The sequence below is a fragment of the Miniopterus schreibersii genome (genome assembly GCF_964146895.1).
Source record: "Miniopterus schreibersii genome assembly, chromosome: 6".
In the NCBI taxonomy this organism is placed as follows: domain Eukaryota; kingdom Metazoa; phylum Chordata; class Mammalia; order Chiroptera; family Miniopteridae; genus Miniopterus; species Miniopterus schreibersii.
This window is the reverse complement of record NC_138107.1, coordinates 35,033,898-35,056,284: the sequence shown is the minus strand read 5'-3', so window position 1 is coordinate 35,056,284 and position 22,387 is coordinate 35,033,898. Positions and strand designations below refer to the sequence as shown.

The 22,387-nt window shown below is 36.4% G+C and overlaps 1 long non-coding RNA gene across 1 annotated transcript in view; it reads left to right on the top strand.

Moving 5' to 3' along the window:
- Positions 1-22,387, top strand: part of LOC308559051 — a 70,395-nt gene that overhangs the window by 9,672 nt on the left and 38,336 nt on the right. The window lies entirely within an intron of this gene.

Genomic DNA, 22,387 nt, shown 5'->3' with positions numbered 1-22,387 from the left:
ACTCAAGAAAGCGTTATTCACATATTCATTCACCCATTCATCTACTTACCTTTCATTCCTTCACAGACTATATACCCAGCACTGTGCAGGGCACTGGGCTTACAGTGGTGAACAGGACCAGAATGGTTCCTCCTTTCCAGAAGCTTACAGAATGACAGGCAAGAACATTAAACAAGTGATCTCACCAATCCATGTGGTTATGCACTGAGGTCGCCGTTCTGGAGGAACATGAGAAACTATAATAAAAGCAGTTGTCTTAGACTGGGGATGTGAAGCTTCCTTGGGGAAATTTCCCATGAGCTGAGGGAGGTGGCAAGGGTGCCACCAGAGACCGCTGCTCTCTCCCTCTCTTCATTGCTGCTGCTTGGGAAGGTATAGGACTGGGGCCCATCTTGTGAGTTTATTTGTTTTCCAGAACAAGAGTCCTGTTTTACCTACTAAACAAGGTCTGAACACATTTTCTTTACTAGCTTTATGGTTGTTTGAGGTGGGAAAATAAAGTTCAATCTTTGTTACTGCATAATGTCCAGAAATAGAAACTCTAGGCTTTTTTTTTTTCCACATGGAGGACATTGCTCTTAGTGAGAGCTTGAGTAGTTAGCTTCATGGGTGTAGATGGACTTTGGAATAGGATACGTGGTCAGGAGGGCAGAAGGGTGTGACAGGACAAGTACAGAACACTTTTTTAACAAGTTGGCTCTGTGGGGAAGTTGAAAGAGGAAGGGTGATGGCTGGTAGCAGATTTGGGGTCAAAGGGAAATTCTTTTTAAAATTAAATATATTTGGTTATATTTCTATGTTGATGGGAGAGATTCAACTGAGAGGTAATGGATCAAGTGGTTACTCAATAGTGTAACATTTCTGCAAAGTCATCAGCAGAAGAAATGCAAAGACCAGGTAGAGTTTTGGGACTTAGGTGAGTGAGGGGAAACTTCCTCTAACACAGCAGGAGAGGACAGCTGTGTGTGTAGGTAATGTTATAGGCTTTCTGCAGACAACGGAGGGTGTTCCTCTCTAATGGCTTCTTTTTCTCCAGGAAGTAGAAGGTTAGGGAAGTGGAGGAATAACAGGCTGGAAGGAGGTTTTTGTTTGTTTGTTTGTTTTTATTATTATTTTTTAATCCTCACCTGAGGATATGTTTTTTACTGATTCTAGAGAGAGAAGAAGGGTGAGTGAGAGAGCGAGGGAGAGAGATAGAGAAACATCGATCGGTTGCCTCCCATATGTACATCCTGACTGGGGACCAAACCCTCAACCTGGGTATGTACCCTGACCGGGGAATTGAACCTGAGACCCTTCAATGCACAGGACAATGCTCTAACCAACTGAGCCACATGGGCCAGGGCAAGGGAAGGGTTTTAAAAAGAATGGAAAGGTTCTCTATAGTCAGTGTGGGAAAAGGGAAAGGGGCTTGACTTGAGAAACAATAGAAATTCCTGGGAGTGTGAGGGTCCATAAGAGACTATTGATCATGATTATTTTATGGTGATACAAATTTGTCTTATAGACATGAAGGAAGGTGAGGGGTGAGGTAGTAGAATTTATCCTAGTGGGTGAAACACATATCGGCATGTAGGTGAGTTAAAGTGCTGAGAAGCTAAACTTGAAGTAACTCTAATTTATATTTTCTAAAAAGTCTATCATCCCAAACTTTGGTGTTTTCATTATGATTAATAATATATTACTTTTCCAGATATCAATAGCTGCTAAAGTGTTATTAATAACACATTGTTTGTGCTATTGTGCATCACTGGCCACTCTATTCTTGTCCCCAGCGGGTTTTCACAGCTCGGCTCAGCATTGCTGTGCTGGACTACATGCTTGAATCTGAGTCTTCTCACACTCAGCACTGTTTGACCTATGATACCATAAGATCTTGCTTATGGATCCTTTTGCTTAATTTCTTTCAATGTATTTGGAACTATAATATTTCCCCCCCCTCCTCTGTTAATGAAACCAATAGAACCATTGACTGTCAAAGTCTCTGAGTGTAATTGGTGCTTCATTTTTTTTTTTTTACTGTCTATCTAAACAACTCAGAAGACCAAAGAGATATAGCCATGATATATTTTCCCTTCATGAGCCACTGAAAAAGCACACAAGAAGTCCTTTTACATTTTAAATTCTGGAGACTCATGACAAAGTTATGAAAAGATCACCTTATTCTATACCCTTATTAAAGACAAAGAATAATAGCATCTATTTGACTCATCATAATTATAATGATTGATATCAATATCTCATTAGGTCAGACAGTAAAGGCGGAGAAGTTAATTAAGTTTCATGTCAGATTAGTGGAATAGGGAGATTTTGTGCAAATCACAATGGTTCTCACTCAGATTGCCTTCTTTCTGAAATTTTAGATTTTAATAAGGATGCAACATAGGGAGAGTGAAAGATGTAAAACGTTAGGAAGATATTTAGAGCACTAGATAACACTGCTTTAAAGTAAATAGTGAGCAATTAAAGTTGAATGAACTGACATTACACACACCAGATTGTTTGAGTAAGCTTTTGGGGGGTAAAATTCTGTAAATAATAGCTGTGCGAGGACGGGGGGAGGTGGTCTTCCTTGTCCATTACACCCTGAATTAGCACAAAGACATCTAGCAGTATGGGCCACCAGACTCTGGCAGATGGAGTCTGACTTGGGCTGTGGGACTTGTATGCTGCATGATTGGAGAAGAATCCCTCCTCCCCTGGTATGATCACGGCTTAGGACCCAGTAGCAGGATGCCAGAAGAATCTTAGATTTTCTCCCTGTTCTGCCTCTTTACATTTCTTGTTGGAGTGACCAAGCTCCAACCCTGGAATGATGAGAAGGCTGAGTTCCAAACAGTATGTTTATGGTCTAGTGGCCTCCAGTCCTGACACACACTTTAGCACGTTAGCACTAGTTCTGATCCACCATCTCAGCTCTAGACCGCAGTGTACTGCCTTCAGCACTGGCTGTAGCTGATTCCCATGGTGCTCTGCAGGAGGCCAAGTCCCTCTCTTTGAGCTAAGACAGCAGAGAATAAATCTTGATCAAGTTGGCTCTTACCTGTAACCCAGACCATAGAACACAAGAGCACAGGAGAAGATAAAGGTGCTTTTCCCACTTGGAGTCTGTGTGGAACCATACAACTCCACACCATTGGCAGCAACCTGAGCGTCTAGTTGGACTAGCTTATGTCCAAAGCGGAAACCGAGTATCATTGCTTTTGCTGGGCATTAGCACCATTGGCAGGAGTGTGGGAAGAATAAAAGAATTTAGAATAGAAGCTTCATGGAATAGAGTTGAGGTTGGGGAAGGGAAGTTGATAGGATAGGAGAGAGAGTGGATTTTGTTTCTTTGAGCAATATTTCCTTAAAAAAACTGTGTATGAATTTCTTTGATAAATAAATTTTAACAGTTAAAAAACAAAAAAACCTCACATATTGATAAATATGAAGAACAAAAAGTAACAATAGTCCTGGAGAGAACCTAAAATGATTACAAGATAAGGGGCTTGATCTATATATCTGTATCTCTATATCTATATCTATGTCTATACCTATACCGATACATATATCTATATGCCAACAATACCTTAGTTTTTTGATAACACTTGTTTCTTTCCAAGTGCTACCTTTGGGGTATTATAAATAGACTTCACACAAGATTGCTTTTAGTGCTGCTGACTCCAACTTTATTAATAAATTTAACCTGTAAGGAAAACTGCCAACTCAATACATCCAGGAGTTCACATCCTTTTTTGACTCTCTTCAGAAATAAGCATCCAACACCAGGTGAGACTTATTTTGGCATCCCTGCTCCCCAAGGGAAGCCAACACATTTCTACCAGTCAGATGTTGTCCAGGGTAATGCACTGAGAAAAACACTCACTCTGACAGACTTGTCATTTGGCTGCAAAAGGTCCTTATTCTTTCCTCTGGATTTTAAAACCTGTCAAGATGGTATTATCCAAGCTTGTAGACCACAGCTGTGAGCAATCATATGCGAGTGACCTCAGTTCAGTCTGGGGTCATTACCTGGAAACAGTGAAAAGAATCAATTTCTAGGACTAAATATGTTGTATAACAAACCAATACCATCTATTTTTGAAAGAAACAAACTTTGAACTTGGATAGTGAACTTATGACCAGAATCCTGGCTCCGGTTTTTCTTTTGTTTCTCACAAGCACCCAGTGAAGTACTTATTACATTTATTTTTTATTGTGGACATTGACACTCACAGTTAAGAGACAGACCCTGAGGATCAGTTCAATCTCCCTTCAACTTTGTTCAACCAAATCGCTTTGATCAGATCATCCTAACCTCTCTAAATCACAGCTTTGAAATGGGGGCAAAAACACTTTATCTGGCAGAGGTAGACTTTTAAACAGAAAGTGAAGAATAAGAACTGGTTGGGGAAAAACGGGTTTCAGTCTATTTCATTTAATTTATTCTATTCTACAACCATCACAACGATGCATACCTTTGGACTGGATATTAGGTGACATAATTGTAAAGTCAAAACATCTTTGAAATTGGATTTTTAAAAAAATATATATCTTTATTTCCGAGAGAGGAAAGGAGAGGGAGAGAGAGACAAACAGAAACATCAATGATGAGTCATTGGGAATTAAGCCTGCAGCCCGGGCATATGCCCTGACCTGGAATCGAACCTCGATCTCCTGGATCCTAAGTCGATGCTCAACCGCTGAGCCACGCCCGTCCAGGCAAAAATGGATTTTTTTTTGTTAAATGCTTTTATATTCAAAACTTCCAGTTCTAAGTAAGTCATGAATACTAGTAGTATCACAGGATAAAGAGAGAAAAAAGAAAGATGAAAGAAGAAAGAAAGAAAGAAAGAAAGAAAGAAAGAAAGAAAGAAAGAAAGAAAGAAAGAAAGAAAGAAAGAAAAAAGAAAGAGAGAAGGTTGTTTGAAAGAGTGAACTACAAAATATATGTTGTCTTCCTTGCTCACACAGTTGAATGGTAGTGAAAACACCCTGGGCATCGCTAAAGGAGAGAGCAACACACACACTTCATCTTCATTCTATCTGGAACCTATGTATTAATTCCCTAAATATTTGGATTGCTTCCATATGCCAAGCACTGTGCTATATGCTAGAGATACAAAAATGTATAAGATATGTGCCTTGTTCTCCAGGAGCTTACAGTCTACTCAGTAAGTCATTATTTCTACAAGAAGTTTAGACCTGTGTCCTATGTTTAAAACTCTCCAGTTCATTTTTGGGCCTATATTTAAGTTTCCCTCACAAAGAAAGTTTCCCATGTAGTATCCCACACGCATGCAGTGAGTACCCACTGTTTGCCAAGCACTATGTCAGCCATCAAGGAGACACTGATGAAAAGAGTCAGAGGACCCTCCCTTTCAGATGAGTTACCAAGTCTGCCAGTTTAGACTTCTGAACACCCTTTTCATGAGGCGCCATAATCTCACTCAAAACTTCTTTGGCCATTACTGTGGTCCCAAGAACAAAGTTCTGCCTGGATCAGTTGATCTAAACCAGTGATTTTCAAGCAGTGTGCTGCAAGAATTTTAAAAGCATGCAATGCCTGATAAAAGAGGGGTACTGACCTCTTTCCTTAGATTGTCAAATTTAAAAAATGACAACAGCCAACACAACAATAGACGTCTGGTGCGAATGAATCAAAATTATACCCTTTTCTTTTTGGTCAGATTGGCAAAAAATATATTTTTGGGTGTGCCTCAGGCTTTTAGTAATTAGTTTACGTGTTTCATGAGATGAAAAGGTTGAAAACTGCTGATCTAAACTATACTATTATTCATGCTAATGATGTTGAGAAAGGGCACTTGAGTAAATGTGATATGTAATCGCATTACAAAACCATTAGTTTCAGTCTCCTTAATTACAAAATCTTTTCAAGCTCCACTAAAAGTAGCCAAATTGGTTGCTTAGTTACACCTCCTTTTCCATAATCATCAGATATGCCTTGAAAAACAGACAAGTAGCATACTTTATTAAAATTTTACTGTTTACCTGCTATCTGTGGCCAAACACTGTTCTGGGCACTCAGAATATAAAAATACCTGAATTGTACTCCCTGCTCTCAAGGAATTTATTAGGAGAGATGAAGAATTAAATGAAATGCCTTGGTGATGAGTTCTTAAGAAAACAGAAGAACTGCTGTGTGGGCTGTCATATTTATTTGATTTATGACTAACTAAGGTTTAACCAGTAGATGTTTTGGTGGTAGCCCCAGTCCCAAGTGACCATTTCTAGAAAAGTTTTTATCTTTTAAGCCACTTCTACCTTGTAGCTGCAAAACAGAAACATTTCCCCCCCTGACAATTTATGCAGATTTTCATCAGAGTGGATTTTCTGTTAAAAATGGTTCTGGTTTGTGATAGACAAAAATGCTTTTCTCTATAAGACATTCTTTCAGCTACTGAACTCAAAAACAGTGCAGTGCCCTTTCATTCCAAGTCTGCTGTGCATTTTGCTTCTGCTGTGCCCTGGAATACAGCCTGCTCTCTTTAGAAGGCTCTCGACCACATTATTGTTCCTTCCCCTCGTGTTGAGGGATGACATCTCTCATTCTTCACTGTCTTGTTTCTCATGGGTAAGGACAACCGTATTCTTTGTGTCTTTCAATTTCATATGATTCTAAGAAGACACACTTTCACTTTCCCCATTTTTTTATTTGGTCTTTGCAAATAACATCAAAAGCAATTTGATGTTTCAGGCGCACAGTAAATCTCAAGAGCATGGGTTTGAGTTAAAATGTTTTCTCTCTCCCTTCAGAATCATGCTTCTTTGAGCAGTTGCTAAGACTTTGGTGAGGAAAGGATGCTGGGCAGCCCTGCGGTGATGGGTATTTTGACTAACTAGAAATGAAAAGTGACAGTTCACTGCTCTTTATTTTCAGGAGCAGCTGGAACACTAAGGGTGCCAAGACCCCTTTGAGGAAATTCAGGTTATTCTCAGCCATCATGCCTACTTTTTCTGCACTGGGAACAGAATGTTTATATATTAAGTAATAATAAATAATCATATAAAATAACTGAGATATATGTATTCTATATACCAATGTCTATTTATCTATGTATCTATCTCTCAAATACATTTTTAGCACTTTGATATAATCAGGGATTGCTATGATGTGAACATCATCTAGAACATTAACAACTTCTGATTAAATAGAAACTAAATATATTTGTGATATATGTATAAAATTAATATATTTTTAGTTTTAATCTAGAGATCTGCTGTACAGCATTGTGCTTATAGTTAACAATATTGTATGCTACTCTTAAAAATCTGTTAAGCCAGGCCAGCGTGGCTCAGCTGTTGAGTAACGACCGAGAGACCAAGAGGTCACCAGTTTGATTCCCAGTCAGGGCACATGCCCAGGTGTGGGCTCCATCCCCAGTGGGGAGCATGCAGGAGACAGCAGACCGATGATGTTCTCTCTCATCGATTTTTTATCTCTCTCTCTCCCTCTCTCTCTCTCTAAAAACCAATAAAAACATATTTAAAATAAAAATTCTATTAGGAGGATACATCTCATATCAAGGGTTCTTGCCACAATAAAATAAAAAAGGAAAATTATACACAAAAGAATTTAGTTATGGATCATTATAATGTAAACATTAAGGCAATATACTAAATAGGGTATTAGATATTCACTTTTCCAATATTTTTCTGGGTTCATTATGTCCCTATGTGATTTAAAGTGTGGTTCCTGGACTTTCCTGAGTGCAAAGAGAAAATTTATTTGTTCTCCTTGGGATCACAAAACTATGACTTAGATCTGTAGCAGCCTGGTTAAAAGGATGAAGCCACTCACAAGTATTGTCTGTACAGTGTGTCTCACAGGAAAGAGATTTTACTCATGTTGAACAGAATTGTGCTACTTCAATGGCACTACTCCAGGTTGTCTCTCATTCATAAGAAGATTAGACTGGGCTCCTTTACATGGTAGCACTAACATTCCAAAAGTGTGAGAGCCGAGTCCTCAATGCTTATTGAGACTGAGGCTCAGAACTCCCACAAAGGATTTTCTACCACATTCTATTGGTTACAGCAAAAACACAATGCCCACCCAAATTCCAGAGGTGGGAAAATACACTGTGCCTCTTCATTGGAGGATAACAAAGCTACATTGAAGGCAGGTTTAGTGCAGGAATGGGAAGAATTATTTCAGTCACCTGTGCCAACAATCTCCTAGAGATGCTTGATAAATATATTTTGTTATAAGGAAATTAGGCTGCCCATGAAGTATCTAAAATATAAATAAAACTATTTACCTAGCCAGTAAAACATCATTTTAGATTTGATTGATTAGCTTACTGATGAAAAAAATCTTAACTACTAGACTGATAACATTTTTCCCAAAAGCTTCCATTTTATGCATTATGTGTGGCTTCTGAGTAGCATGCTAGCTATTTTATTCTTAAATTTTTTCTTTCTATATCAGAACATTTTCAAACTTTCTATATTGAGTTATTACCCTTAATTCCATTATCCACGTTTTCTAAGAATGTTTTTGGTGTACAATGTGATTAACACTTAAAATAATAAAAATTACATGTCTTCAGGTAAAAATTTTAAAGAATGTATTTTACTTTATTTTTATTTTTTAAAATATATCTTTAATGATTTCAGAAAGAGGAAAGAAGAGGGAGAGAGATAGAAACATCAATGATGAGAGAGTCATTGATTGAGCCCACAGCTTGGGCATGTGCCCTGACCAGGAATCGAACCCCAATCGCCTGGATCCTAGGTCGATGCTCAGCTGCTGACCCACACCTGGCCGGGCAAGAGTGTATTTTACTTTAAAAAATTATTGCAAACAGAATTTTTGTGTTTCAATTAAAGTGGCCATAAATTTATTAGCTTTCCTTATTTAGAAAAATCTAAGGTCTCTAAGATAAACTAGATTGAATATTTAGTACCTAAATAAATGCTGCTAATAAACAGTTAAAGTCAGAATATTTCCATCAAGAGCAGAGCCTCTGAAGATTATGTAAATCATCATTATTGTTATGTACATTAGTCATTGGGAAACATCTATTTTGTTCAGTAATAAAAATGTTTAACCTTCCCTGTCATTCTTTTATTTCTCAATCTTTTGTTGCTCACCTTTAATAACCCTCAATTGACCTAGGAAAGAAAAGCTAGCATTTTTAAAATTGACTTATTATAGTCTGTAACCAGAAATTTTTTGATTGATTATTTAGTGTTGGTTTCTTAATTTAGTTTTTGAGAGCCTAACAATGCTAGGTTCAGTGGCATTTGCATAGGTAATGGTAAAAAAATTAATATCCTCATATAATTCATAGTTTGGGTCAAAATAATGTCAACATTCTCTATATATTAATAATCAAGTTAATTTCAGTCTCATTTTGCTTACTACATTTCTTTAACACTTAAAAACTATTTTTAAAAAGTTAATTCTGCTATTAATTTTTTAAAAAGTAAATGGCATTCTACCTGTGATTTATATCTATATCTTTTAGTGAATATGTCCAGAATTTAATCAGAAACTATTTTGTCTTAATTATTTCCTGTTGTTTTTTATTCTTTGAATGCAAAAACTCATCTAAGCTCCAAAGATTCTCTGATTAGTAATTATCAGTAATTTTGATAATTCTGGAAATGTCAACACATCTTGTCATTTCCTGCCTAGTTGGCACAAACTTTTGAGTTAGAAGTTTCAATTAATCAACTTTAGGCACTGATTTCTATAGCACTAACAAATAAGATTAACTATTATAAACAAATTTCATAATATTTTAATGGGTGTCATATATTACAGAATTTAAAAAAATAGTCTAGAATATATTTTCAATGATAGATACTAAAAATTCTAGTGTGGAAGAAATTCAGACAATGAAAAATTATAGCCAAACTATTGCTTTGAAGTGATATAGTATGGTTACGTGAAAAAATAAGGACAGTATTTTAAATTAATACAGACCCAAATGAATGATTGGAACTTCTACATAACCTTCCAAATTCAGCGCACACTGTACAATTTTAGCTTCACTATCTGATGCTCTTATTTACACACTCGTTGTTCTGATATGCAGCCAAAACAACTTGGGCATATTTTTAGTGTCATGGGAAGGTTTAATTCATGTTTCTTTGAAGGTTTAAGGAAACAGGTGGCAGCTGCTTGTCACGCTCTGCCCTCTTGATATAGCATGCTATCTGCTTCTAGCTTCTATACTCTTGACCTGAAATCTTTGGCTGTAAACACTGGCTTCTCATTTGAAGGGATAGCAGTATATTCCACATTCAGACTCCTGATGAATTTATATATTGCTTTATTTAGATATTTTTTCAGAGTTTTCACCTCACATGATCTAATCTCATTACTCCAAACTCGTGGAAATATTTCCAACCCACTGAAGAGAGCATGTGTAAACCACTGCCTGAAAGTGTGTGTGTGTATAATTTGTATCTCCAGGACCTAGCTAAATACTTGACTCATAAAAGATAATAAAAGTCACAAACTTTTTATCACTATAATGCTGCCTTATTAAGGGATTACTGAGAAAGTTCACATGACATATAGTTTGTGCCAGAAATAAAGGGGTCATTTCATGGTACCCAGGAATATTCTAGAACTTTGGTGATTCTTTGCTAATCACTGATAACTCATGTTGCCATAGCACTGCTCTCAGTGCTAACCTTGTTTGCCATAAATTTATGTTGGGGTGTCAAATTCATGGCGTGGGAGCAGTCATTGTCCCTCCCATCCCTACAGCAATCATTACAAATCCATCATTACACTGTTTCTGACTGAGCCCAGAAGCAACCATGGAATTCTCTAAAAATAGTGTTCCAGAGCCCATAGACAATCGATTTGAGTTGGCATGAAATTTGAAACCTGTCATTCTTGACTTAGTTTAGAAGATTAAGTATTTTTGCAATATCAACACAGCATATACCTTATTCCAAATGATGCATAATAACCTCTTGTTGATTGATGGTTTTTGAAAAACCTTATAAATATGGATTGTGAATATTCTTATATTTCCTTGATAATGTCAAATATGAGTCCTTGGGGAAAAAGTAGTTTTGCTTGGTTAAAGGTATTTGTAAGAGATAGAGAAGAATTGTCACTTTATCTATGTGTTTGCACCATTTTGTTTTAAGCCATGTACATCTCTTTATAATTTAAAAAGTGTATTTTATCTTGCTCATAGTTTGGACAGTAAAGAATGTGAGGCTGTCTTGGTGGTATCTAGCAGCTGTGTACCCAAATCCCTACACTGTTGCAAATTGTATGACTAACTGGTAGTTGCCTCCTTAAATTAATTAGCTGGAACCTGATGACAGTAGTTGCCTAGCCTCCAGTGAGGCAACCTTTCAGGATAAAATCGTGGCAGATGTTAGCATGGTTAATAGCAGACTTGTTTTTCTGGTTCTATTTACCAATTGTGAGGAAGGTCTGGATTTTGAGTTGCTACATAAGCATCATCTAGGTTTTAAAGTGACACTGACTTTCAAACAGTTCTACATGGCTGTGGTGTTGTGCTTTCTCCAAAAAGCAGGTCAGGCAAGTGCCCTGGATGCCAGTGAGCGTGGATGCAAGAGGCAGATCATTATGCTTCTGTAGTGCTACTTGTCTATTCCTCTCAATTTAAAAACAGAATATTATTTTTCAAATTCTAAAGATAGGTTGCTGGTCACCTTACAGGTTAATCCAGACCTACCTGAGAAATAACTGCAAAGATGAATTCACCAGACACGCAGCTATCAGTTAAGATGTTCATCCTACAGGAAACAGATAGGTTTAGCAGCAGCAGATCATGAATATAGCAACAGATGCAGCCTGAATGAGACACACACATGCACATGCCCCGTTTGCTGGTGGTAAGGAGGAAGAAATAGCTTCACCATTAGTTTACTGTCACATGTAAAATTCAGCTCTAGATACAGCCCATCTTTTTAAATTACCTTGGGCAGCACATCAGAGGTTTTAGCAGCCAACCTTAGCATGAAAAGTAGGTAATATCTGTAAGATTTCAGATGGAATCTAACATTTCTTTATTTGGGATATTAGAAAAAGACATTGGAAGTGAAAATGTCAGCCATATTCAATAGAGGAAAGGAACATCTGAGATTGTTTAGGAGCAAACATTCTCCTTGACAGGTTCCCCTAGCCTAAAATAATGAGTCAGCTACCTGGAAAAAAATTACCTTTAATATATGGAAAAAAGGAGCCTTCCCATCTTATGTCTGCTTTGATTTAATCATGAAACTTACCTGGTCAACCCACTCACTATTGAAATGGTTTCCTAGATGCTGCTGTAGGTTGTTGATTCAGGTTATTTTCTGTCTCCTTTGTGGGTGAACAATTGGTTCATTAAAATAAGTCATACAGGACAGATGAAATTTGCTCACTCTAAAGTGTGGTTTGAAGGTTTTAATAGCATTTTGTAGTTGTGGTATAGTGGAAATTAGAATATATTTAATACCACAGCATGCCTATTTCATAGCAGACAATCTCCTCAGTGAAGGTAAAGTTTATACTCTTGTCTCTCACAGAAGCTCTTGCATATGTCCTGGAATAATTTTTTCATATTTTTTTTGTTTTTATCTCTTTTCCCACTGAATTAATTGTTTTGCTAACACATCCTATTCAACATGTCCCAAAGTGAACTTATTTTCTATTTTGAACCATGCTCATTTCTCACTTCCCAGTCTCTGTCAATGGTACAAACATTTCTCAATTTATCCTGATTTGAAATTTTGTTTTTCTTTCCCTGGTAATTATCTATTTTTTCTCATCCAACTCGTAGCTCCTTGTCTGGTTTTGAAGTAGTGTCAGTGCAGGCAGCTAGGAGTTCATAAAAGAGAGAGAGCAAGAGCACCTGGGCCTGACTGAGTCTTGAAGTTATACTTAATCAGACTGGGGTTTGAAAGTTACAGCTTCAGACACCCCAGGAGATGGCCACATCCCCACCATGGGGATGGCATCTCTCCACCCCCTCCCTCATGTAGGGAGAAGGGACCGGCTTTCCAGTCTCCCCAGTGCACTTGCTGCAGATTACCAGGTGGAGGGGAAACCTGTGAAGGGGAAATTCCTCTGCTGGGCACATGTGCAGTCGGAGCCAAGCTGGCACGGGGGAGATAAGTGCATCTGCTCTAGAAACCAAATGATGCAGAAGAACTTTGAGGCATGTGCAGTAGGAGCCAAGATGGTGATCACATTGGGGAGGTATCTAGCTGGGGAAAGGATGAGATTGGATGAAGGCAACCTGGGAGGATCCAGGAGAGGGATTGGATAGGGCGAGGATCCAACACAAGCCCAGGAGGAGCCAGGAAAGAGACTGGTTAGTTTGAAAAAAAGCTTAATTCCTTCCCAAGCCCAAGGTAGTTTGTAGTTAGAAAAGAGGTGAGATTAGTCATCCCTCACCAGCCCCAACAAAAACTATAAAACCTTACATAAATGTCTATTCGCATAATCCCTGGTTATAGTCTCCTTTAACTTTCCATGGTGCTAACAGTGGATAAGCCTCAACGCATTACACCTCTCAAGGACATTTTCCTTTTAAAGGAATGATGTTGAATTTGTAATATTTTTACCCAAAGAATAACTTTATCTGGTAGGAAGTTTAAGCCCTGTAAAGCCTAATAAGAAAGAAGGTCTAAGAAGCTTGGGGACCTTTAAGAAGGTCTTAATACGTCTCCCTAACCCTTCCCACACTGTTGTATTTACTTTTTTGAGTCTGGTATTGTGTTTGGGTAAAAATGCTGTGTCTGAGGGACTTCTGATTTACTTTTTAAAAGGAATTAAAATTTTTATCAGGCTAAAACTTTTACAAAAATATATGAATAATAAGTACTGTTATTTGGCTGGCACAGTTGCTGTTATTCTGTGATTTTTTCTTTCACAGTATATGTATAATCAAAAGTTATGTTAAAATAGTGTTATCTGAATGTCAGAAAATATATCTAAACAAATGTAATTATGAAAGATTTGTACATTAATGTAATTGTCTAAGAATTTTGCAGACAACATAGATACTGTCAAAAACAAAAACTTGCTTCAAAGGTGCCACCAACTGTTTTGATTGTAAATTACAATTTAGGGATTTTATCACGTATTAACATAGCTCATTAAGTGTTTTTCACTGCTGTCAAGTACTATTGTTCTAGGAAACCAACTTCAGCCCTTTGCTCTTGCTTTCTAGTAAAGTTCCAGGCTTAACATAATGAAAACTATGATTCATTTTGTTTATTATGTTTCCTCTTCGGTGGTGGCCAACAAGTAGGATAATGCTCACTTGAGTTCCAAGTTTTAGAATACATATTTAAGGAATACTTGACATTTCTTAAGGCATTTATTAACAAGGAAGAAAAGAAATAGATATATGAGTGACAAAAATACAGCTAGTGAGTTAGCAGAGATTATATTAATTGATTTAAAATGACTAGGATTCATCAATAGAAGACTTCTGCAAAATATGGCTTTTCATGTGCAATTCAGAGACAATAAAAATCATACATGTGTTTTATCTTGAGCCAGCCAGTGGTGAGTTCGAAGGCAGTGTTCAGAAATATATATTTGAGCTGCAGGGCAACAAGTAGCCTTGGATGGATAAGAGTTACAGACATGAGAAAATAACATGCAAATTAACATTAGCTAGAGGAAAACATTTTATGGGTTTAGAATGCTGTGTTTGTGAAGAAAGACAGGACATGAACCATTTCCATCTCCACAAAGGACTTTTTAATAGACATCAAGAACCTTTTTGATTCATCCAGGATTTTAAACTAAGGCTAATAAAAATTGTTTTTCTCTCAAACAATGTTGCAAAATTAATTCCTGCTATGTCAACTACTGCACTTAATAGGTGATCAATTAACTTTTAAAAGTAATCTCTGTACAAGAAAAAATATCTTTCACATTTGAGGAAGTGGGCTCTGTGACACCAGAACTGTTTCAATGCTTAACGTTATTTTGTTGACCAAGTCTGTAGAAAGACTGGCAATCTTATCCAAGGTGGGATGCTTTTTGAGCCATTTTATTTGATTCTGTAAGTCACTGCATTTTCATTTTAACACAAACTTTTTATTTCTCCAGGCATGTTAGTATATTGATCTGCTCATCCAGTAGAAAATATTTAATATATATAATAGTACGGATGCTTTTTAGCTAACTTCTGTAAATAATAAGTCCAAAACTATTAAAATTTGCTTAATCTGTTTGCATGAAACACATCAACTGTTGAAATCATCAATTCAAGTTCAAATTATTCTGTGATTAATTCTTTATTATTATTTATTTATTATTTTGTACACCTGAAACAATGTTATATGTCAATTATACCTCAATAAAAATAAAATAAATGGAATCATAAAATTTTTAAAAAGTTTTAACTGTCTTAAATAATAGAAAAATAATATATACTTTTCAAAATAACATGCTATTTCCAAGTTTTTTAACTGAATGCTTATTGTCCTTTTAATAAAAATGTGGATGTTGAAGGCGCATCTGATGTAAATGAGTTACAATTTCATTTTCCCCAGAATTTTGTGTTAATAAGATTTACTCAAAACACTACTGTTGGTTAAATAAATATTAAAAGAGAAAAAACAACGAAAAACAAAAATCACACACCAATTTAGACTTTATAAGATTATTTTATTGGGAGAGTTATGTAATCATTTAATTTTGGTTATGGCTAGGTCTTTTTCTCATTCTTACAATGCAATATTTAATGTTGAAATATAGGTTCCATATATTATCCATTGTGTGGGCACCAGTTAAACAAGTTGAAAACTTAAAGATGGCAAGTTGAGCTAAATTTAAATGAGTTGACTCAATAAAATTTATGATGTAGAAATTATTGAGCATTTCAAACTAACTTAAATTTTTTTAATTAAAATTATTCCAGGGAAATATAAAAAAGCTCTTTTAAATGTTTGATTGCCTCACTGATAAAAATGGAGCATTATAAAATTCATCTACTGTTATAAAAAGTTAAAATATTTTATCATTATGAATACTTTTAATTACTTCTAATAGCTATATAATCTAAAACTAGGTTTTTTTTCAATGGTAGTTTTCTTTGTATCCCTGAATATTAAAATTTGCTTGTGAACAAAGGAGGTAGGTAAAAGATAGATGTAACTCAGAATCCTACAGAAAACAAATTATCTTGTAGAATTAGTTTTGCCTTAAAGCAAAAGACCAACGTAGTTCAATCTGAAATATTTGTGTAGAAGAGTAAGAAGATGAGCAGAGACTATGGAAAGAGTCATATGTTTGTTTCAGAGAGATGGATGATATAACAAAAAGTGGTACAGAGAAGGCAAATGTAGTTGGCTAGATTTTGAGATAAGACAATTTTTAAAAGATTTAATGACAATAAAAAGCAGTTTGCCCTGGCCAGTATGGCTCAGTTGGTTGGGCGTTGTGCAGTGCACTGGGAGGCTGCTGGTTCAATTCCTGGTCAAGGGCATATGCCAGGTTGTAGGCTTGATTCCTGGTGGGTGATGTGCTGGAGCCAGTCAATCAATGTTGTGCTCTCACATCGATATTTCTCTCTCTTCCTCTTTCTCTAAAAATCAATAAACTATTCTTTTAAAAAAAAAATCAATAAAAAGCAATTTGGAAGTAGAGACAATAAACTCAGCTGTTAATACTAAGGGGAAATCCTCTAGGAGTAGGGAACATAATTTTAGGAGTATACAAATAATATAAAAAGAAATTATCTAGTTATTTTTCAGTAGTAGAAGATATATTGGATTGAAGTTTTGTGTAAGAAGAACCAAATATAAATTTTGAATCACGTTGACATTTCTGATTTTTTTATCAGAAAATATTGGTAATTTTAGTAGAGCTTTATTATATATATCACATGTATAATAAATATATCTATGTGTCTATAATTCATGATTTTTATGAAAAGTTGATTTTCTAAAATAATCTTAACATCTTCAAAAATTTTGCAGATATTAGCTTTAGGCATTAAGAAAATTAAAATAATGTCTTCTTCAAACAGCAATGTGGTGGTTGCCAGAGAGAAGGGGGTTGGGGGGGAGGTGAAGGGGATCTTAATATATGGTGACAGGAGAAGATACGACTTTGGGCGGTGGGCACAGAGAGCAAAATACAGATTTTGTAGCATAGAAACCCACACACCTGAAACCTATATGTTCATATTAACCATTGTCACCCCAATAAATTTAATAAAGTATTATCTAAAAAAATAAAATAGTGTCTTCTGAAAACTATGCATACATTTTTTTGATTTTGTAATGTATGGCAAAATAGCTGTCAGATTTTGTAATTTATTTATGCATCTTGAAATGTACCAGATGCAGATTTAGTTTTTAAAAGAGTAAAAAAATCTTTTATAGCACTGTAATTATGCTACTAAGCTTTTTGCTAAGTGCAATAGTCTAGCTTAGAGAAGCATGAGAAAAAACACAATTAAATAGATATGACTGCAGTCTAGATTTAAGAAGTCCTTATTTTCAGTGTTTTTCACTTAAATTACAAATTACAGGGAGCCATAACAACTGGGAGCTTTTCATTTTTAAACTAAATTCAAAGAAAGATAAAAATCTTAGATCTAGCAGAGCCTATACTACACAAGTCTCAAATACTCAAGCTGCACATAAAAAAAGGAAATTAAACAAAAAAATCATGAGCATGACATGCATCACAGTTACTGACTGACTCTTCTTCTTTTGATTAGACGACATTATTTTCTTTAATGGAACTGTTTTGTGTAGCATCTTTTATACCAAATCCAAGTTCAGCCAAAGAATTGATGGAAGCTATTCAAAGCTACTTTTGAATATCTAAAGTTTCTATTATCTACAGTACTCAGTTCTTTTTAGCTCAGTCCTTTTACTTTAGGTAAAAAGGACCTCCTCTCCTCTGCAGTTGGAGAGGACTATAATATATTTAGTGGTAGAGACAAAGTTTGTGAAAGTTAGATCATTCTAGATAGACAATTCTGGGGAGCTGACTGCCCCTGGCAGGATTGGGTGTTTTCTGGTGCAGTTCTGGCTGTGGCCCAGCTCTTTTCTCAGTACCCGATAGGGGTCTCTGCTCTGTCTGAATGTAAACATTTTGAATAATTAAATACTGAGATGTGTCCCCAGATATATCTGTTGCCTTTAAGAGAAAAAATTAAATTCGGTAGGTATAAGAAAAAAAATTATAGTCATGACCATTTCCTTTGCTTTAACCATCTTTTGGTATGGAAAGAAATTAAATCTGCTCCACCCTACTGCTAATTTAACCCCCACTGATTGATCCACGTGAACTTCTATTTCAATAAACTGGGATATTATTGTTTTTGGTTACGTTTTGTGATTGAGTCACAAATATTGTTGACATTCTTGCTTTATGCAGTTTCACTTTAATGGCACTCTATTTTTTTGCATTTAATTTTTCAAAGCACATTTTGAGCCCCACTTTTATGAGGCCTTTGCTGAATACGTTAGCCCCCATTGACTTCTCTCCCCCCTGAGGCTTTATGGTACACACAATAACGTTTGGCTTTGGATCACCTTTACAAATATCTTCTTTTAGCTTGTGGGTTTCACCGACCACGTTTCTCCCCATGATTCTTGGCATCACCTCAACAGTGCTCTATAAACATAACTGGTTAAGCACTAGAAGTGCAAGGACGGATTGCTTCCCCCGCAAGCACAGTGATACCCAGAAATCTTTTCCGCCTCAATGTTTCATGAAGACCAAAGAACTAAGAGCAGAAGATTCTCAGACACACTATACAAGAAACCTGGCTTTATAGCTCTAGAAAATGAAAGCACGGGCATTGATAGGTTTAATTAATTTAGGCATAATTTATGAAAATATTTAAACTTTTGAAAATAAATCAGCATAAATATATTTTAAAATGTCACCCAGTGCTAAAGTTATTGTTTCTCCTTTTAGTCTTAGTTATTTTTGTCACTTATGCTCCCATTTAAAAGCTATATTCAGCATGTTTTCATTCAGTTTGAAGTTATCACTTTTTCCCTTTTGTCAAGAGATAGTTTAATATTTTTTAGGAAATTCTAAAACACATTTTTAGGGCTTCTTGTTTGATTAATTATTAAATAACTTTTGCATCCTTCCTAGGAATCCACATACCCTACTTTATCAGAAATTCTGGAACTTTTGGCGTATATTTATTTGTAGATAAACAGGTTATATTTATTTTGGGAACATGTGAGCAAATGTTTATTTTTCTAGGATAGAGTTTGATGGATGAATTGAACTTCGGACTTGGGGAGCAGAGACTTGGAATCTATTACTTACTATTTAAAATTGAACAAACTTCCTTTTTAAAAAATCCATTAGTAAGTTCCTTAACTCTTTCAGGTTTTGTTTCTCCTATTCTATTTAGCAGGGAAGATTAGAAACTTAATCATTTTATTTTTATAGCTGGGATATCAGTTTTGAATCTTTGACTTGGAAATCCTGGTGAAACAGAACAGGCTGCAGACATGGTCTGCACAAGGGCACACACAGAAAGTAGGCTTTGACACTTACTGTCAGTTCCCTGGGATTAAAGGTCCCAAAACATGAGACAAAAGAGAATGAACACTCTCTTGAGCACAGAGATGAGGAACCAGGGCAGGCAGCAGGCTTACCTTGAAGTCAGAGATGCTGATATTTTTATGTTCTGCGGTGGACCGCTGGTGAGTAAAAGGGGCCATTGGAACTTAGGAAAAGGAAAGCATTGTCTGAGGGCCTAATGAAGCTCTCACACTGCTGGGGAGAATCAGGTGCTGGACTGCAATGGATCAAACATGTAAAATAGGATGAAGGCAACTCTGGTACATGTGTTGATGCGGGAGGCTTTTGTTCTTCAGAGGGAGCCCAGGTATTTATATCAGTTTTCCAGGAGATTCCAACTCTGTTACCTTTGCAGTACCTTGGCTCTTGGATTTTGCTTCTGAACCGCTCCAAGACTCTTATCCTGCTCCTATCTGGGTGGCATTCACTGGGTGGCTGTGGCTATGGCTTTGTGGGTGCCCTGGTTAGGCTCTGAGGGGCGACTGTTCTCTACTGTCCCCTGATTCTGGCTTTGCCTTCTCATGTCCATCCCAGGGCAGCTGGCACTTCATTCATATTATTTTCTGAAATAAGACAGAACCACAGATGTCTGTGAATTCTTATGGCAGTTTTACTGGGGAGAGAATAAGGATGTATTGTGACACCTGTGGGACAAGGCAATGGTGGAGGTGAGCACTGTGTTTTTACATGTGACCTGTCTGGATGAGATTTGTGCATATTTAAGTCACTATTGAAATAGAGAGATTTGAAGTTTGTTCAAAATCCTCAACAAAAATAACCACATTAAAGGAATTGTCCATATGAGATAGAATAAAATACATTAATATTTCATTGATTAACAATGTTTTTGCTGCCTTTGTTATAAATATTTCAAATTATTAAGCATGAACTTAAAGATAAAGCATAAGTAATAAATCGACGATGGGCACTTTTGGGGAGAAGAAAGGAAATAAGTATGGGGAAAATGGACCAGAGTGATGGTACTAACACATGACTAATTAGTGCATGGCCTCTAGTTAGCAGGATATTGTGACACATAAAAGTTTGTTTTGAATTTCTAAAAATACTCTGGTAATTTGGAAAGAGATCTCCGAAGAAAAATACAGTGGAACAGGATGTGGGAATTTGGTTATCTAATTTCCTTTGGTAAGACTGGCACTAAGTGGCATGGAATTCCCTACCTTCTGATACCACCTGAAGCTTTTAGAGGTTTATTTAAAAGAAAAATTAAGAGATTGTTTTCATTTACAAACTATAGACTAGAGGAATACAGCTCCAAAGAGAGATGCAAATGAGAGCAGCAGAGGGTCCTTTGGCCTCATTTGTCATCCACTGATGAGGCTTCAGAGGAAAAGATACCTTGACACTTCCTTTCGGAGGGAATGTGATGCTTCTTTGCAAGAGTGGCTCTCACAGGAGTCCAGCAACAAGAGCCAATCCAAACCCTTGGTCAAATTTCAATTCATTCTTTTTAGCCAACCCCTCATTTTGGAAGCCTATTGTTTAAGATATAAGTCAGGTCTTGGGGATCAATGAAATCAATCTGTCAGTTACTAGCCTAATTAAAGTACTCTCCTGACAGCTCTGACTACTTGAATTAAAAACCCTATGCCTTTTAATACATGCTGAGTATTGTGAATAACATAATTTAGTTTGTTTTAGGGGAGTTTCTTGGCCTGGAGACCGCCTATGACTTTTGCTGCCTCCATTCTTTCTATTGCCTCAAATTTCAGTCTCTGTGTATGAGTCCAGTAGCCAAGCACACTGTTGATGAACATCTCTGGTTGAGTTTGGAAAAGGCAGCCTCTGGCAGGATGTGATCTAAGAAAATTTCAAATACTTTTTTATCTATTTGGGGCCTTCTAAGTCATTGACTATCTCCTCTTGGTCAGAAACCACAGCTTTGTGGATAGGCAGCTAAAGAATGTGTGTGGGGAAGGCTTAGTACACACGTGGAGCTTCTTACACCACTACTGTTTTCTGCTAAATGGCATCATGCCTACATTTTTCTGAGTTTCTCTGTTATTATTGGCTTCCCTTTCTTAACTTCCCTATTTCTTACATGCTCTTTCTCCACTTAACTTATATCAAATCTGTAATAGCAATGAAAGGTTAGAGATATAAAATATAAATTAAAATGTTAGAAATGTTAAAAGGTATTATCAAGGACACAAGATTAAGAGAAATGTGCTATTGCCACCACTATTGTGACCTTGTGTTTGCAAGGTTTCTTCTACTTCTAAAATACACTTTAATAATCTCATGTTAAACCTCCAGTTTGGCTCTAAAAGCCTCTATAGCCCACTAAGAATTGTACTTTACATATACTTTGCAGTTTATTTCTCTCTTAGTTGTCTTACTACTTTATTCCTTGCATATGTGCAAAGATATTACAATATAGCAGATTGCATAATAGATTGCAGATTATGTGAATGAATGGGTCATTTTTAAAAGAAGATTATAAGCTCATGATTGCCTTCCCAGAGCATGTGATCCAGAGCCAGACACATAATTACTCTCCATAAAATATGATGACTTTCATCGTAGCACTAAGCTAGGGACATTTGCATAAACAAATACCAGTTATGACATGATGTGAACCAAATTCTTCACTAAGTGCAAACTGCAGAAGAAATTTCAAGAAGTTTCTTGGTGATCTTGTTGAGTCCTGAAGCCATCTGTGGGAAAGCTATACATTTTTCAACATTTTCAGCCTCTTGGCACCAAGTAATTTGTTGAATCTCGCCATTACTGTGATCAACAAGTTGCAGTTATTTGTCTTAGCTCCTCCTCACACTCACCTTGATTGATACCCTTTTGTTCTCCACATCCCCAAGAGGCATCATATATCCCTTTTGTTTATGAAGT